Source organism: Vipera berus, assembly GCF_964194415.1.
Source record: "Vipera berus genome assembly, chromosome: 9".
Lineage (NCBI taxonomy): Eukaryota > Metazoa > Chordata > Lepidosauria > Squamata > Viperidae > Vipera > Vipera berus.
In genome coordinates, this window is record NC_138212.1 from 17,297,466 (window position 1) to 17,312,541 (window position 15,076).

A 15,076-nucleotide genomic window follows, 5' to 3' on the forward strand; every position below is an offset into this window, starting at 1 on the left:
ATACATATATTGTATATCGGATGTCTAGGTGTGTGTCATGTATGTGTTCACTTTTAAAGCAGGCAACTAAATGTAATTTTTGATGTGTGCCGTTGTGCCCACGGTAAAAAAAATGTCAATAAAGGTTATCTGATCATTATTTCTCAGCCATACCTGGAGAACCCAAGATTTAATCTGGGACATTTATTTGATTTTTATCCTCCCCTTATTAGTTTATAAGTAACTCAGGGTGGCAACATACCTAATATTCCTTCCTCCTCCTATTTTTCCTCACAACAATCCTGTGAGGTGGATTGGGCTGAGAAAGACTGGCATTTATGCCTAAGGCAGGACTCGCACTCACAGTCTCCTGGTTTCTAGGCCAGCACCTTAACCACTACTCCAAATCAGCTCTCTACATGCAAAAGTACCTATACAGCCAAAGATCCACACCGGGCAAGACTAGGAACACATAAATGTCTCAGTGTAAATTCTTGTTTTGAAAAGAAATAACTCCTTTCATAACAATATAGAACAGTATAGATGCCTGGGTCATATTACAAATGGGTTTGGAAATCCCCTCAATCAAAGATAACCAAAGAACAGAGGACAAAAAACAGTGATTGAAAATCCCTTGGAAGTTGATCCAGTTTTTAAAACTTGGACATAAGATTTCGGCAGCACTTTCACTTATTCATTATTCCCAGTCTTTTTAAAAAGAAAATTCCACAGAAAAAAAACTTCCAAGAAAAGCATCCAATTAGGTTTGGGGTGTTTGTGTGTGAGGGGTGTCTTTCTCTGTCACATACACATCCATAGCCATGGTCCCTAATTTTTGTCTAGTCCACTTGCCAACAACATTGTCAAAGTTACTAGAATGGAGTTGAAGTTGAAGCAATGTCAGATTGTCAAGTTTATGAACGGTTCTATGGTGTTGACGCAGGTGATTTTTGTGGATGACTCCAAAGTTTAAATGAGCTAAAAACAGAAGGGAGGGAAAGAAAAAGAAAACAGGGCTTTGTTATATGGATCTAGGCTGGGGATGGGGATGAATTCACTCTTGCTATAAAAACTCTTTCTCTCTTGAAACTACCATTTGACTCATGGAATATCTGTGTGTTTTCCCGATACAGGAAAAGATCATGCCAGAAAGAGGAAAATCTCATCAGGAAAACATCCAAAACCATCAAGAATGAACTGCTTTCCTTTAAAAAAACAAATCCAATTCTCTCTCTCTTTCTCTCACACACACTCAAATCTGTTACTCGTTGATCATACTTTTCCTTGATAACTATGGCAATTCCATGGGTTGCCACAATCATTAAAAATGTAAAAGCCTCATTAATCAAAGAACATTAAAAAAATCAACAAAACCTACATAAACAGAGTCACTGATAGTCAGGAATGTCAAATGAATTATGGTTGGTCACACAGCCAGCCAGATTATTAGTATTGTTAGCAATAACGTATGTAATGCAGCACATACTTCAGATCCCAACAGTCCCAGATCTCAGATGAAATTCCTGTCATTGATCTCCTGTATCACATTCTGGATGTTTAGAATAAATAGCCTGCAACAATTAAGAGGCCTTTGTGGATGACCACATTGCATATGCTTACTATGTTCCCAAATCCAGCTCCCCTGCTAGACAGATCACAGAACCTGTAGTGTATTCTATGTTTGGGTCACAATAAGCATTGTGATTTTTCAGTCTGTAATATATGGAACAGTCTGTTTAGCAACCTCTTGGCATTGGAAGATCAAGTAACATATTTGCCTAGGCAAACTAGGCCTATGCTGCTCAAAAAAAGAGGTAACTAACCTGCGCCCTCTCGAGAGATTTTTAAGATATAATTATCAGAAGCCTGGGTGATAAAACTGTCCAGTGCAGGCAAAGGGGCACTTTGGAGAATTGATTGTATTCTGTGATGTTCATTTAAATTATTTTATCTTTGATTATCTAGTTTCAACAGGTAAGCGTGCAAGATAAAGGTCTCCTTTGAGCCAAGCTCAAATCCTGATGAATACATGGGTGATCTATGCTGTTGTATTATTGGCATAACATAGAAATGGTTTCTTATGGGATATTTTTTTAATTTTCCAGTCTACAGCGCAGGGATTTCCAAATGGTTCCTCATTCAAGTACTATCTGCCCATCACATAAAAGAGGCTGCCATTTGCTATGAATTAAAGAAATAAAAACATAACAATTATGCATTGAATCAAAGTATATTTGGTGGGCCTTGGAATATAATCCATTAACCTCATGATTGGGCACATCTGCTGAGTGAATTTGGTAAATGGCCATATGAAAGGCGTGCTATTATGTTTTTATAGATAAAACTTTGGGAAATACCGGGATACACCTAAACGTGTGATATACAGAATTAAAACATCATGTTTTAAATAAAATCACACAAGCATTTGCTGATGAAAATATTAACAGTGGTTTTGAGTAAACAATAACTAAAAAGAATTCTTTTTCTTTTTTCAAATATGAATACTTTATGCGTTCATCTCTCTTCCTTCTCCCTTCTGCATTATGCTTATAAATTTAAAGGTGTGAATTACCTTCAGCCTACTAGCTGAAAAGTAGAACACAAATACAGATATAAAAATAAGGAAACTTATTTTAAGCCACCAAAGGAATGCAAACTGATTATATCCAAACTTTTCTTTGGATAAGCTGCACATATTGTCATACATTTCCAATGAAATTGAAAAGGTGTATTTTTCAAAAATGGAAAATATCTCTAATCAATTAGTATAACATTATCAAACCGAGAAGTGTAATGACTATATTGCTAGTCAAATTTGAAATTAAAACTTATAAATATACAATCACATGTAAATGGGTACAGACCTTTAGGAACACTAATGTTTCCAATATCCTAATTTTCCCTTAAACTATCTCAGTAAGATACCTGTAAATGTGCTGTATTTACTTAGTTATTCCTTTTTTAAAATATATAAATGTCCCTCAAATATCTCTTGGGCTATGCTTTAAATGTTTTTCAATATAAAGTTTAACATATGCTAATAAAATATCCTTGGTAGTTGAATAATGTAATCCTTGGGCTGTAATCCTATTGAGGCATTATGTAAATAAACCCAAATGAAATAACTAGAACTAAATTCAAAATAGAATGGTATAGAACACCTTCATTCTCTAGTTCAATTCCTTTTCACTATTAGCAAATTGTATCGTGTAATGATACAATATAAAAAATAACATCATTTATACTATTTTAGCTTGGTTTTACTAAATAAACACAAAACAATACTGCTTTAATTTGAAATTATTTTACAGATTTACAGACAATATACACCATACATTAAAGTTAAGATTTCTGAAATAAAAGCAGAAAACTAATGTTATAATGTGTACAGTTATGAAAATAACAGGTAACTCTTCATATACGGCAAAAATGCAATTGTACAGCCTTTAAGGGTTAGGCATAACTTATTTTGTTTTCAGGGCATGGGCAGCAACCAAGGACTATTTTGCTCTAAATGTAATACTAGTAGTAAAACATTCTTCCCAACTGGCACCTTCCAGATATGTTGAGACTGAAAATTAGTCAACATGAAGTGTCTCCTTAAGTAACACCAGCTGCCTGCAATTAGTGCAGGTTCGCATCCCACCAGGCTCAAGGTTGACTCAGCCTTCCATCCTTCCGAGGTAGGTAAAATGAGGACCCAGATTGTTGGGGGCAATAAGCTGACTTTGTAATAATGCCGCTTTGGGGGGGGGAAAGCCCTAATAAGCAGGCATACAGTATACATAGAATGAAGGCTACTGCTAAGTTTGTAAAGCCGCCCTGAGTCTTCGGAGAAGGGCGGGATATAAATGGAATAAAAATAAATAAAATAAAAATAAATAAATAATAACTACAGTGCAAAATACATCTGGGAAGCAACAAGCTGCGGAAAACTGCATTGCATTAGACTAGCAGAAGAGTAGAATATTTTACAGCATTATGCTTTCATATTTTGTATTAGTTTGAGTTCAGTCCTAATCTAGATTTGTAATAGTTGAAGTTGTTCTGAACATATGGCATACTCTCTCTCTTGGCCGACCAAGTTGGTGCAAATAATCAATTCCAAATAATTTGCTATGAACAAGCCCTCTTGGCATCGCAATATTAGTACAAATTATATGGCTCAATCTCTTAATAACTGATGTTTCTCAGTTTTGGCCAGGGAACCACAATTAATTAGAAACCCCTGATCTGATTTTTGATATTCAATAAAAGTTGCCTGCTTTTTCCAAAGGCAAGATAGTATAAAAAAATTAAATTAAAAAACAAAGCCTCGTATGAATTCAGGAGTTTGGAAAATTTAATTTCAACATTACTGTGCACTGACTGACAAGCACAAAACTTACCAGCACAGTCAATTTATGCAATTCTCATTCATTTCCCCAGCAACTCCTTTATGATAAATAATTAACATGATGTTTTATAACCAAGGAGCAACACAAAGCAAGCATGGAAAAGGTATTCAAACTGAATCACTATAAATATCCAATTTAAGAAGTTGAAATTTGATTTATTAGCAAAGCTGAGGGTAGTAATGGAAAATTTAAATAACAACACTGCCTTTGGCAAAATAATATTCTGAATAACTAGGAAGGTAAGATTTTTACAGTTTTGATCCATCAAATTTGCTATTCTTCTTTTTGCATAGAGATTTCTTTCTAATTTTTACTGCGTTTTTCAGTCTTAATTTACAAAGAAACTATCATTTTTAAATATTATAGTTCATGTACCTCAGAGACAAAGTGAAAATGAGAAGGGGAAAAATGTGAAAACAAGGGGAAAATGCAAATGTTATCTAAATTAATCCAGATGTGTGACAGTCCACCTGCCCGATATCAGTTGCTGAATTTGACATTAAAATCTTGGCTCTTTAGATATTTTCTCCAAAGATTTTCTCCAGACTTCCTCACTATGTTAGGTGAAACATATTACTGTACTGGGTTCTGATCAATATACAATACTGAGGGCCATTAGAGCATGGCTCTTTTTCTGGCAACCCCTGATCCTCAGGTCATCAGGTGTCTGTTTTCACTGAGTACTGGTTTTGATTCTTTTAAAGCTGATTTATAGATTAAAATAAATATCCATCTAAAGAATTCTATTTCTTTGGCAATTAGTGATGCTAATAGATTTCATGTCCAAAAAATACATCTAAACAAATAGTGTTACAAGATTAAGTTTTGTACTCTGACTAGTTTGTCTATTTTATAGCTTAGACCAGGGGTCAGCAACCTGAAACAGTGAAAGAGCCACTCGGAACCGGTTCCCTCACAAAAGGAAAAACTGGGAGCCGCAAAAAATGTGTGCGCATGTGTGTACATGCACGCATGTGCAGAACAGGGTTTGACTGAAGAGTGGAGCCAAGGCGAGATATGCACCTACCCTGCATATTTGAATTGATTGGTTGAACTTTTTTAGTCCCACTTTTCTTTTTTTGGACTGCACATGGCCAAGGACTGGGAGCCGCAGGAGACGGCTGAAAGAGCCGCATGCGGCTCCGGAGCCGCGGGTTGCAGACCTGTGGCTTAGACTATGATTTGTCCAAACAAGCTCATGTAAACTGTTTTTATGTTGGCTTGCTTAGTGTTATTCTAGGAAAAGCTGTTATCACTAAAATAATGGGCACTTTATTAAACCACTGCCTCCATTCACCAATACCGAATATGTTGCTTACTAAATAGTTATTTAACATTACATTATTTTTTTTCTTCCTAATGTTTTTCCTGCAAGTGCAGAACTTTTTTTATTTCTGGAACGGCCAAATAATGATCCACTGATCACGACAGGAATTGATGGACTGCCTTATCGTCCAAGTCAGACATTATGGATTGAGAGAAAGGGGCTTTCATGCCTAAGGCCGGACTAGAACTCACAATCTCCTGGTTTCTAGCGGGTGCCCTCATCACTAGGCCAAACTGGCTCTCATATTTTTTTAAAAAAATGCTATAATAGATTTTCATCCATTTAGAGAAACTAAACTTTCCAGAAATCACATTTCATTGGTAAAAAGACAGTTTGATGGGTATTGTCTATATTATTATAGTGGAATAACAATTCTCAACACTTTAAAATTCTATTTTTCAATGAAGAATATTTCCTTATTTCTCTAGAAAGGCTACTGCAAGGAATGAAATATGTAGAATTAAATTCCATTCATAGTAGAAAAATTAAACTACGAAATGAACAATTAAATTGATCTGACACTAGTGTAAAAGTCCTAAGTATATATCATTTTAACATAATTTAGAACCACAATGAGACAATTAGTATTATTCGCTCAGCTACTCAAATCTAAGTCTGACTGCATTACTCAGGGCTAAAATAAAATGTGTAATAAGTACAAGAAATTTTATCTTTATTAGCTACTTCAATTAAACTGCAGTTACATTATTATTCTGACAGCTAATTAAATGAGATATATTTTTCCTTGACAAGAATAAACTATTATATGCATGTGGTAGCTGGCATCTCATAAGTCTATTTATACAAGTTCTGCATTAATTATAAGAGATGCCATCCAATATGTTCGTGACACAAAATATTGGCACAGATTTCAAATTGTCTTTCCATTCATATAAAAGAGACAATTGTCTTCATCTATTTGCAGCCTCTTCACATATTCCACTAATCCCCCAATTCTCAGGAGTTAATTTTTAGGGAGAAAAACCAAAGCCCTTTCCATGAACTTGAAATTATTATATTTTTAGAAGATCCAAGCCAAAGCAAATGTTATTGATAGGAAATATAATTTAAAACTTGTACTATTTGTAAGCAGCTCACACACATAGCCCGAATCTTCACCTTCATCCCAAACACAAGCATATTAGCAGACATACCTTCTATTTGATACAGCAAACTCCATCTCTTCCATGCTATGACATCACAAAACATAGGTGGGACTGCAGCAAAATTCTAGTGGAAAAGGCATGTAGTTTGACCAGCAGGAAAGTTTAAAATAGATTGCTCAGTTACATACTAGTTCTCTTCTCTGTGACTGAAGTCCTTCATTTGCCAAGAAAATCAAAATGTCACTGCCAATAGCAGGATTTTGATATTCATTGTGCTTTTATCCATTTTTTTAAAAGGTAAGATTTGTGGTTTAATGTTTTATTCTAACTAAGAACTGTAATCTGAGCACACTGAAGTTAAGACTGGTGATGCCCAACCTTTTTACATACCGGTAGTTTCCCTTGCATGTTATGTCTTAGACATATTAAAAAATGATATCATGACGAAGTGCAAGTGCACATATGTGTGACAATATTTCAACCATTTAAAAAGGAAATGGTCATACAGCTTAGACTACAAATAGGAAACAACTCATTATTAAATGCCAGTAATATGAAACAAAACACCAAGGTATACATCCCATTAATGTCAAGCTTACCAAGTTGAATCCACCTGTCCATCTAGCCCCCCAAAAAACCAAAACCCTGATGTTACCCAGTATTTAACAAGTCACAAATCCAAATCGGTTTACCAAGCTATATATCACAAAGGCCTCCTTTAACGGCTCCAGTCATTTATGGGCCAAAAAGGAGAGAGATAATGAAAATCAATACCGTCATCACTTTACTCTTTTAAGAAATACTGTAATCTAGGAGTATCCTCCCAAGAGGAAGGTTGCAGAGGTACATACCCAAGGCTTTAGTATATGTCTTTAACTGTAAACCTACCAATGCCCTTTGGCTCCACCGTTATCAAGATGTTAACTCACAAGGATAAATCCTAAGGCAAATAGCTCTTTGCCCCCATTCCCCAGGTACCCAAGCACTCTTTTGCCCACATACCCTCTAATCAGTCCACCTTTTTTACCCATGCTTTCCCCCCTCCCCCGTTATCCAACTTTTCCACTCTCCCCCTTCTGTTATCTTTCATCTGCTCAACTCTTAAGGAGAGAACTCCCTGGGACAGGTGCTGCATCTCCCTTCACCCCTATGTCCTTTCCAACATCTTCAAGCCTTCTCACAACCTGCTAGATCTGCTGCCCCAAAGGAAAACTAGCCCACGACACTCCTTTCTGGCTTTGCTTTGAGATTCTCCAGGTCCAGCGTAGCTTTCCCCAGTTATCTCGGATCTCCCTTCACTCCCTCCATGCCACCAAAGGGGATAGACCCCCACCACCCCCAAAAGCAACAAGGCCACCCTCCATGATCCTTTGGAAATGACCCTTTCCATCATTCCTCTCTGCAGACTCTCGTTGCCTGGGTCAACCCTGCTGGACCTCAGCCCTCCCCACCCCACCCCACCCCCCAAGTCTCAAGGCATCCTCTCCTGCCTCGTCCATCTCCCACAGGGACCCTCCCCACACTTCTGAGCCCCCACAACCTCCCATTGCTCAACTGGACCCTCCAGCCGAACCTCAACCAGGCATCCACCTCCCTCCCAGCTCACCTCCTGGCCCCGCCCCCGGCCCCGCCCACTCACTCTGGCGCGCGGTCCTGGCCCCTCCTCCTTGGCCGCCGCCATTTTGGGGGGCCCGCCGCCAATGGGGAGGGGGAGGGGGAGGCGGTCCTCTTCCTCGCTCCCGGGCCGAGGGAAAGGGGCGCGGGTGCTGCCGCCTCAGAGGGCGCTCCGGGAAGGTCCCTAGCCGCCTTCGGGAGGCCTCGCGAGGCGGTGGGTGGGCTAGGGCACAGCGCCTCCTTCAGGAGCTCGAGGGCTCCGAGCCCTCCACGGAGGAAAAAAAAAAGAAGGAGAAAAGAAACAGAAGCGAGACAACCAAGCCCAAAGTAAGACGACGGTCGGAGGGACCCTCCAGGCCGCACGACCCTCTTAAAGCTGCAGAGACCTGCCCAAGCCGAGAGGGGCGGGGAGAAGGCTAGTGCGCACGCGCTCGGCGCAGGCGCACGCCCCCTCAGCCTATCGCCCTGCCCTTTTTTTCCGGGCCCGCCTGGTCTCCTCCCCTTCGCGCCGGCGCAGTCGAGGCTCATCCTGTGGATGTTGGAGCACGTTAGGACTGGTCTTAGAATGGCGCCCTCTTAAAGGGCCATGTACGCCCCTTTCTGGAGGAAGAGCCAAGCCAGAAATTGGGTCATGACGAGCCAATGGGAAGTTAAAATTAAGAAGCTCGAGGGGGGGGGATTTAGAATAAGAGATGGATTTGGCTTTAGTAGCCATTGGAAAGGGCAAGGCTACCCCACCACTCTAGAACACCCTGGTGCTGGATGCTCCTTTGCACAGGTGCTCCCGCCATAGCATCTTTGGCCATAACTGTTTTTTTATTTATTTATTTTATATATATTTTTTAATCCCATTTATATCCCGCCCTGACTCAGGGTGGCTTACAATTTAAAGCACAAATCAATGTGCTTAGCAGTAGCCTTCATTCTATGTATATGCCTGCTTATTAGGGCTTTCACACACACCCCAAGCGGCATTATTACAAAGTCAGCTTAATTGCCCCCCACAATCTGGGTCCTCATTTTACCTACCTCGGAAGGAGGGAAGGCTGAGTCAACCTTGAGCCTGGTGGGATGCGAACCTGCACTAATTGCAGGCAGCTGGTGTTACTTAAGGAGGCATTAGCCCACTGCTCCACCAAGGCTCCACCACCATCCTTTTCTTTGGGTTGGCCAAGTCTTCCTAAGCCACTTTTCCCCTATATGCAGAAAAATGCCACTTCCAGCACAAATGACCTTGCTCATTGGTGAAGGATCCAGGTTCCAGTTAAGTCCCTTAAAGCAAATAAATAGATATCACCGGTGGAGGCATTAATAGAAAGGTCTCGTTGCTAAATAATGCAACAAGGTCTCATGGCTAAATGATGCAGAACCTACGAGAGGTTATGAAAAGTTAAATGTGCTGCTAGCTGCTTTTGGAAGGGGTCCAAGTGTGAAGCCCCATTTAAATTTTTAGTAAGATTTAGTCATAGTGAGCTTCCCTCTTTTGGGTGAGCGAATATCCAGTTCTTTTAAAAAGTAGGTGCTCCCAGGGCCCAAAAGATCCAGCATCAGCAAAAAGCTACCCATAGTTAACCATCTCCATATCTGCACACTTCCTGTGTCATCTGATATCTGTCATCTGTTTATTTTAGTGCCCACATCAAACTACATGCTCTGATCCTCACCACTGACATGTATAAATATGTATCTCTCTCTCTTCCTCTCCCTCTCTCTCTGTGTATATGCATGTATGTATGTATGTATACGTATATACATGCATACATACATATCAGATTTAGAGACAGGAGACAGCTCATCTCAGAGTGACTCTAGGCAACCTCTGTTTCATAAAATTCAACTCAGATCTCACCAAAATGAAAACTTCCATGGAGGTTGCTTTGTGAGTTTGTTACAGTTAAATCGTGAATGAAGATTGTGGCTCCTTATGATCTTAAAATATTAATTATGGTTAAAATGAGGCAACATTCCACTTACAATTGCTAAATCTTAGTTTCTGATCTGATTTGATCTGATCTGATCTGAGTCTTCCTAAACACTTACTTTATGACAAGAAAATTAGTTTTTCATTATTATTTTTTATAAAAATTAGGTTGATTTTTAAGTCAAATTCTTCAGTAAGTATAACATAATTCTATAGTATAATTATATCTAAATTTATCAGATCAGTGGCAAAATGAAATGAAGTGGAATTAATCACATTTACTTTAAGGTTTCAAATTTACATTGGAATGTGTTTCATAAGAATAAATTTGAACCTAACATATTGGAGAAAAATATTCTTTGAAAGTTTCTATTGTAATAACTGTTTCTAATTACTAAAATGTGGCTCCAGCCACTTCACTGATATTGAAGATTTCATAAATAGTAATTCTTTCTGCTATTTTCTCCTTCCCTTTTCTTCATGTTAACATAATTTTTATTTTATTGGCTGAGTTCACACATTGCATTAAGCCATAATAATATCGATTGATTTGTCTTAGCACAATGTATCAAGTCATCCAATATGATCTGTAAGCTTTGGTTTATGCCATAAACTTTATGGGCAAGTTAGGTTCACATACGATAATAAATCATAAAGTGATTTGTTCAGCTTAGCAGAGTGAATAATCTCTGACAGTGCTTTGAAAATTATAGTTACAGTATAATCTGTGTAATTTTAGGAAAATGATTTATTCAACAAATCATAGCTATCCCATTTATGGCTTAATGTGTGACTCTAGTCATAGTATATTCAAAAGACAGTGTGTCTCTATAATTTTATTTTTTTAACATATTATAAATTAAAACAATGTTGATTCAAAATCTGCACAAGATATAATTTATATCCAAATATTCGAAGCTAAGATGATAGTCGACTTAATCACCCTAGTATCCCCTAAAGAATATTGGTGTAAACTATTTCATGCATTTGTTTTAAGAAAAAAATTCATTAATTTTAATTTTAATTCATTTTAATGAATTAATTTAAAAATTCATTCATTCTTACAATGTTCTTTAAAAAAAGTGGACAGATTAACAGATTATTAACTCTAGGAGCTAACCGGAATATGTATGTTCAGCGGCACTTAGTGTTTTTGAATGCTATTTGATAGGAGCTGTTCTCTTGATAGTTTCACTGATGGTGTGGGGGTGAAAGCTGGGTAATTAAAAGGAAAAGGTTGCCCTATTTGGACTTTTGAGCAGAACTCTTTCTTCTTGTGAATTTATAGCCCACATCAGCTTTTCCAAATGTAATACCTCTTGAAATTTGAAAATAACACTTCCAGAATTTCCTACCAACAAATCCAGTGTCTTGGAAATCTGGGAAATGTAGAAATAGTTAATCGGAAATCTTAGCATAAATGCAGAGTGCAAATAATGACAATTCTAGTTATTACGCATATATCTGTTCATCTGTCTACATCAGTATTTCTCAACATTGGGAACATTTCTCAACATTCTCACCCACGCACTCATTACCTCCCGTATAGACTACTGTAATGCTCTCTACATGGGGCTGCCCTTGAAGACCACCCGGAGGCTTCAACTGGTGCAGAGTGCAGCTGCACGGGTAGTGATGGGAGCACCCCGATACTCCCATATTACACCCCTCCTACATGAGCTGCATTGGCTACCGGTTGCCCTTCGGGTGAGATTTAAGGTGCTGGTTCTTACCTTTAAAGCCCTACATGGCTTAGGCCCAGGATACTTGCAGGACCATCTGCTGCCAGGAACGAATTCCCATCGCCCAGTACGCTCACACAGAGAAGGCCTCCTCAGGGTACCGTCGGCTAGACAATGTCGGCTTGCGACCCCCAGGGGAAGAGCCTTCTCTGTGGGAGCGCCAGCCCTGTGGAACCAGCTCCCCCCTGAGCTTCGGATGGCCCAAGATCTCCAGTCCTTTCGCCGCGGCCTCAAAACACTCCTTTTCCACCTGGCTGACCTAGACTGACAGGGATTTTAATTATATTTACAATTCTAACTTTATTCTTTAATTTATTTTAATTTATTTCAAATTTTATTTTTTAATTTACTGTACAGAGACCTTTAAGTTTTGTTGTTGTTAGCCGCCCTGAGTCCCTCGGGAGATAGGGCGGGATATAAATCCCATTAATAAATAAATAAATAAACTTTACAATGTGTGGACTTCAGTGGCCAGCTGGGGAATTCTTGGAGTTCTCCACATATTTTAAAGTTTCCAAGGTTGAGAAAGACTAGTCTACATTACATTTATATACCGGTATCTCTGCATTAAGCTCCTTACTGACAGCCAGTATTAAATAATCTTTAGACTGAAGCCGCAATTCTCACACCTGATCTGTGGCTGGCTTAGTTGATGATGCATCATGCTGAACTATAATGGGATTTATCTGGTTTCAACATTGCACGATGTAAAAACCCAGTAATTCTAACTTAACCAAAAAATAAGCCATGGTTAAACTGGCTCATAAATTGATGTGAGAATTTGGTTCATGGCTAATTGGGATCACTCATAGGCTAATGATAAACTAAATAAAGCAGATGAATGATAATATAAATGGATAATTCCATCTCTCAGCTTGACTTAAAAAAACTGACAAGATTTTTGTAATTATGAAGATAAGCACTGTATGTAAATATTGTACTCAGCTAGGAAGACCCAAAACCTAAAAGACATTGGTTGATATTGGAAAGCTAAGAGGGTTTAGACCTCATTGGTATTTAGATGACAGATTAAATACTAGAAGAATTTAATGAAAATTTATTGGATCATCTCACACCTCCTTAAGCCATGCACTATTATTTTTTAACCCACATACAGTAATTGCTGTTAATAATTGAAAAACACAATGTCTAGGAGCAACCCAGAAAAAAAACCAGCCACATTATGTCTTAGCATAAAACCATTCAGTTGTTTCAGTTATGAAGAATTGTGATTTCTTATCTGAATTTATAAAATGGAAATTAAAAATGACCTGCTTGGGGAACAAAAACAAATTATTTGAAATGAACATTACTTTAGGTTCTATTCCCTTATGCCAGTAAGTGATCACCCCCCAATTTGTCTTTAATTGACTTCTGTAACCTAGAATAAGTACCGGTAATCAAATTTAAATCCAGCTTTATAAAACATTTACATTAATGGGTGCAATGATTTCTTGCCTCTTTTTCACTGTCCAAGGGATCTGTATGTCTTAACTGCATGAAATGAGTTTAAGAAAAAAACTGATAAATCCCTTTAGACCAAAGATGAGCAACTATGACAACTTTATGATCTGTGGCGTTCAACTCTCAGAATTCCTGAGCCAGTCATTGCCATAGTTGCCCATCCCTGCTTTAGACAAAGCACAATCTACATTTTAAGGAAGATATTTTGAGCCCCAATGCGATCTTAAGCCATGTCGCTGCTGTAACCAAAACTGTATTGGAACGTGTAACTTCTCTTATTGGTTAAAGTTATTTAACCAACACAACATTGACTTAACACCTCTGATATTCAATGATGACTTAATTTCATCTTGAGCTAGGCTAGGGGATTGCATGAGAAACTGAAGTGCTGGTGACTTCTGGTTTTGTGTCGCAGTGAGATGGGACGCAGGAAGGCAGAACTCTACCTTCCGTGGCCAATTTCGCCCTGCTGGGGGCCCTGAAAAGGGCCTAAAGTCACCCTGAAGAGGCGATGAAGAAGGAGGGGTGCCTTTTTGATCATGGAGAAATGGCGGTCTCTCCATTCGATCCAAGGAAAATCCTCAAGACCGGCCACACCACTGCAGCTGGCCATTAGCTGCTGACAATCAAAGAACAAAAACTTTAATTAGCACACTGCAAACAGCATGTTTGAACTGGGTGAGAATATTGATCCTTTCTTTTCTATTTTACAACTGAATTTCCTGGGAAAGGCTCCAAAGAAGCTTAAAACCTCCGGATGTGAACGGAAGTGGCACTTTAAATTTTTTATGGGAGACAGAAATACACAATACTGAAGTGAAAGTAATACAAAGCTATAGTTTTGATAAATCTGAGAACTGAGATAAATTGTTAAGATTTTCTCTTTGGAAAAAAAATATTGAGTGAAATATAAGAAATATAAGAAATCAACCCTTTGTTGTAATAGTGGAAAATGGACTTTGAATGACATCTAGTGGCGGATTTGAGTACAGCACTATAACTAGCTCCTTGGCTGCATGGTGAATTTCAGTTTAAGGCAGAACAGCTGGCAATAAAGAAAAATATTTTAGCATATTTATCATCCTGACCTTCTTGGACTATAAATATCTACTGAGCGTGGACTCTTAATCTCAAGAGCTAGTGGGAGAGAAAGAAAATTTTGACTTTTGAATGTGTCTGGCTGCAGGGAAGTTAAACATTTTGAATACTTGGAACATTGTGGATTATAACCTTGCCTGACTGATAATTTTCAGGATACTTGAGACAAAGGATAAATATAAAATATTTAAAGGCTATATATAAAGACCAGAAAACTAGAGGAAATTCTGTTCCACTCTTACTGAGACTGGTGATACTAGAGCAAGGGTCCTCAACCCTTGGTCCGTGGACCAGTAATGGATCCTGGCATGCCAGCAACCAGTCCACACAAACAAGCAAAACCCCATCCATGGGATGTAGGCAGCATACAACCACGCCCCTCCAGTCCACGGAAAAACCTCTATCCACAGAATTGGTCCCTGGTGCCC

General features: G+C 38.5%; 1 protein-coding gene across 2 annotated transcripts in view; it reads right to left on the reverse strand.

Annotated features, from left to right (window-relative positions):
• LOC308672351 (zinc finger MYM-type protein 4-like) overlaps positions 1–8,972 on the reverse strand; it is a 52,806-nt gene extending 43,834 nt beyond the window's left edge. For both annotated transcript variants that reach the window (XM_081335187.1, XM_081335188.1), the window contains exon 1: positions 8,449–8,972. The gene's annotated coding sequence lies outside the window, so the exon portion shown is untranslated. The remainder of the gene's footprint in view (positions 1–8,448) is intronic.
• Positions 8,973–15,076: the final 6,104 nt, after the last annotated feature.